Source organism: Egretta garzetta, unplaced genomic scaffold, assembly GCF_000687185.1.
Source record: "Egretta garzetta isolate BGI_Z169 unplaced genomic scaffold, ASM68718v1 scaffold411, whole genome shotgun sequence".
In the NCBI taxonomy this organism is placed as follows: domain Eukaryota; kingdom Metazoa; phylum Chordata; class Aves; order Pelecaniformes; family Ardeidae; genus Egretta; species Egretta garzetta.
The window spans coordinates 859,050-863,853 of NW_009258541.1; positions in this window are offsets into that span (position 1 = coordinate 859,050).

Below are 4,804 nucleotides of genomic sequence, written 5' to 3' on the forward strand. Positions count from 1 at the left end.
CAATCTTGTATTAAAATCAGCTTAAAGCAGTCCTGGAAATTGCAGCCCAGTGGGCATTAGTTCCATACCAAATTAATGAATGGGAACAAAAAGTGATGAGAAACATGAGACATTTGGCTAACGAATGACTAGGGAGAAAGCTGCAAAAGTCTATAAAGGAAAATCTCAAAACATGTAACATTCCTTGAGTGTGTCAGGGAAACAGAAGATAAGGGCAAACCAGCAGACTTGCACAAAAATAAAAAAAAAAAAGACACAGACAAAGGAGCTACGGGACTTGTGAAATGCTCTCGAGGCACCTTGCTGTGTTATTGGGTGCTGGTCCTGAAAGGGAGCAATGGAAGTGGATGCAAATGATAGAGAGTTACAAGTGCTTTGAAACCGGAATGCTTATTTGCATTACCTGCCCTTGCTGATGGAACAAGCACTAAGTCGATGCCACTGAAACACAGTGGATTCCAAATCATCCAGGAGACGGGATTTTTTTATACAGGACTAATCTTTTCATACAAGCTACAATGAAGCCAGTCAAGAAACTGCTGACACTAAGAATTTAACCAAAACTGGGGTGTTCACGGAGGTAGGTGAGAGACACGGGAGACAGATGCGGGGCTGGTGACGGTGGGGGAAGGAGCCCGAGCTGGTGCCACAGTGGGTGCTGCAGGATGGGATGGGATGGGATGGGATGGGATGGGACGCAATGGGATGGGATGGGACGCAATGGGATGGGATGGGACACAATGGGATGGGATGGCTCCCGCCATATGCAGCCTGCCTTTCCCTCTTATCCTTCTATCTGTTTTTATGGGAAAATGCTGGATCGGACAAACAGGCCCATGTGCCACAGAACCAATAAATAAACTAGTAAATAACTTTCTGTGGGTTTGTGCCTGGGGACTGACAGACTGAGCTCTCCAAGGCTGCAGCATGGCTCTGTTGCTTATAAGACATCAGAGAAGCCACACATTGCAAATGTCCTAACCACAGGAAAAGCTTTAATGGGAGTTGACACTTCATTAAACACCAGTAAACCCACATGAGAGAGAAACCTTAACTAAAGAGTGGATTTTCTGGTGTCTAATAAGGCACAAACTCCCATTAAGTTTTTTCCCAGGGTTTAATTCATTCTGTCTGTTTAATTCATTCTCTTTTCTCAGCCTGATTACCTGTTCTCACAAAATTTGCAAGACCTTAATATTTTCCAGACGTTCACTCCTTTGAGAGGACGGTGGGCAGCGGGTTCAAGAATTACTGGGGAGGGGACAGACGGAGTGTGACCTTACAGGAAAACAAATTGGAAATCAGATCCCACCAGCCTGGCAGGAAGGGGAGAAGCTGCCAGGCCCACCATGCTGATGACAGAGCCACGCACGGTATTTTCAGAAAGTCAGCCAAGCAGACAGTGCCGCAGCCCTTTCTGGGCTCTCGCCTTCTTTTTACACAAGCTGTCGTCATCCCAGAGTCAGAACGGGTCTACGCAATATCTGTAAAATAACTGGTTTCACTAACTGGCGTCGCTATGGAGGTGATGTTTTGCTATCCATTCCATTTCCTGGGAGGGAAAAAAAAAGCAAGCGACTTGCACAAAGCCCTCTGGGGTTTTTTTGGGGGGTCCCTGTTGCAGAGGGGGAGCGGAGGCTGCCTGGGGTGCATGATGGCGCAGACCGGAGGGGTATTGCCGCTTGTCTGCGTGCTGGAGATGCAATGAGGTCACCAGAAAGTGTGTGCTGTCAGCCGCGGGAGCGACACCCGGCCGGGCGATAACGGCGTCGTGTGGGCCTGGGCTCAGGAAGCTGGGTCCTGCTTTTGATTGCACTGGAGAAAAGCCAAGGAGAGCAACAACAAATTAATTAGCTGACGATGGCAAGGCTTCAGGGCCGGCTCAGGGGAGAGAGGAGCTGTTTCCTCCTCTGTAGGGTGTTTTTAAGGGGTTGCAGAGCAATGCTTCTTCTGTCACGTCTGCTCTTTTCTACCAGAGGGTGAGGGTGCAGGGCACAGCTTCGCCGGGCACAGGGCAGCACCCCGTGCTCCGTGGGCAGCCAGCACAAGGTTGCTCTGGCTGCTGAAAGCCCCATGGCTGATTTTTAGGCACATTTCCCAAGTGTGGAACACATACACGTTAACAGCACGAGCCCATGCGCACATCTCGCTCTCAGCAAGTACGGTTTTATTTCACCACCCATGGTGATTAAGTTAAAACTAAAGTTTCATTAGCTGTACCCCTTAACTATGGCCAGTTATGGATTGGCTTTTACATTACAATCAGTTGCTTCAGCTCCTGTTTTATTTTGAAATATTAAAGTTGCACAGGCTGAAGGAGCGTGCAGGCAACATCAGAGGCATTTGCATGCTGAAAAGCCACTTGCTGTTTTCTCCAACCACACCATCGTGCCTATTGAACGCTGTCACCTCTTACTGCAGGTCTCACCATCCCTACGCCCTTAAACGTCACATCACAACTGCAGTCTTGGTTTTGCACGAGTTCCCCTTCTGTCTATAAAATTAATCAGTGAAAATGGAAAGTGAGTAGTGGCAACCCCTGATGCGCCCCCACTTCTGACAGCATTTTTGTCTGCTGAATGCAAGTATGGGATTTAATACGCAAGCGCACACGCTTTCGTATTGATGGATGAAGCTTCTGTTCCTCGGGCAGCGGTGGGGTTGGTATTATGGGGAGATGCACTGGAGGGCACTGGGCTCTGCAGCGCTCTGCAAGGAGGGGTCCTCGTCCGCAGGCGTCCCTGCGGACAGCAGAAGATGCTCCAGAGAAGGTGATGGAAAACTCCAACTGATTTGGCCAAGACGACAGAGTCTTGTGGTCCCTGAGTCCCCTTTTTCACCCCTGGGAAAGTCACAGTGTCCCCGCATGGGAGGAGCAGCAAAACCCCACTGGAGAGCAGCCGGTGCGGGCACAGCTGCAGCAGGGTTACAGGAATCGAAACTCCTGAGCTCCCGGTGGGAACAGCATCGCTTTCTCCTCCAGATGTCGGCTGAGAAGGCCATGGGGCTGCAGAGGCTGCCGGGCAGCTGGGGGTTGGTGCTTATCGCAGGCGCCATGGGTCGAGCCGTCCTTAGCAGTGGTGCCATCCGCCGCTGGACCGGGGTGGGTTGAGGACCTGTGCCCAACAGGGAGCAGGTCACGGGTTGGGAGTGGGGGGCAATGGACTGGCCTCAGCCCAAGATTAGCTGCGACGGGTGCTGTGCTCCCAGGGCGATGGGTATCGCCGTGTCTGGTGCCTGGGAACACCACCCTCCACGGGGCGCCTGGGGAACCATCCAAAGGCCGCAGGAATCCACGCGCCACGGGGTGAAAACAGCTGCAGTGACAGGGACAGTTGTCTGCCTGCTTCAGAAGGTAAAAAGTGGGAAAAATAGCAAGAATAGGGACTGCAAAGCCACTTGCATGCAAAACTAATAGCAAGGGGAAGTAGAGTCCTGGAGCAGACAGCAGCAGCCAGGCTCAGAGCCCCTCCACCTTAAAGCCCCTGGGTGCTGGCGGGTTCCCAGCCCTACAGCACGGCTCATGCACACAAGCACAGAGCAGCCCCGCGCCTGGGCAGAGCCAGATACCGCTGGCTGCATTATCTCCCTGGGACAAGGAGCCCAGGGCACTGGAGGGGAGATATTTGGACCGAGGCCGACCTCTGTTTCCAGCTCACCCAGGGCTCACGGCTCTGTCCTACTGCACGCCTGCGTGCTGGGACGGTGGCACCCGCAGGGCTTGTGCCACTGCAGCTGTGCCACCCCAGCAGCAACTGTTGTGTTGGTACCCACTTCCGGCAAACCCAAACCGACGGCCAACATTGCAATAAATCCCGTAAGCAACATGTGAGCGGGTGTGAGTGAAGTCTGGTCGCTGTTGTCTACTGACCCGATTAGGTAGGGAACAGAAGCAAAATCATTACAGAGGCGCAACTGCTGGCTTCTGTAACCCATAGCTCACTGTAACCTTCCAAAGACAACAGTGATGCGGGTCTACAATGAAGGGTATGCAGAGAGTGGGGCCAATTCTGCCCTTGGCGACCCACTTGTAGCACCGGGGGTTTTGGCAAGGTTGTAGTCATGGTTGGAAGTAGGAGGCTGCACTGCCAGCTTTGTCTTAACGGACTGTTAAACCCCAGTGCCAGGAGGCACAGTGTGGGCTCAGACCCGCAAGATACTGAAGGAGTGAGAGAGCACGTTTGCAATGGCAATAAAATAAAAATATCAAAATAGAAAGCTGTTTGCTCTGTGGCTGAAAACAGAAGTCACCAGGGCCGGGTGTGTTTTGCAGCATCCCGGTCACAGCACACGCTGCCGGTGGCGGTCACGTCGGCCACAGGGCAGCCCTGCACGGGAGGAGGTGACAGGGAAAAGAAGCATTTTCCAGTCCCTTTCCCCAGCCTGCCCATTCCGTCAGCGCAGAGCTGCTGGGGCGCACGCCGTCTCCCAGGGTGTGGTGCGCGCAGGCACAGCAGAACAGGCACCGGGCAGCGAGGTGGAAACCAAAATAGAAACGCTGGTCTCGCTTCCGAGCCCCAGCGCGAGAGACAGATGTCTCGTGCTTCTCAAGAATATGTACATGTATGTGTCCTCAAGCTATATACACACACTATATAGATATAAATAGTTTTTATACAGATATAGGGGTGTGTGGTTTCAAATTCCAGTACCTATGATCTCCTTGGCAGCCCCTCGGGGCTGGGAGTCTTTTTCAGACGGGTTGCGAAGCGCAGGACAAGTGCGTGGGGAAGGCGCTGCGCAGCACGAGGCACGGGGCAGCGTCCCGGCAAGGAGGAGGCGAGCCCTGCTTGCCGGCCGGGCT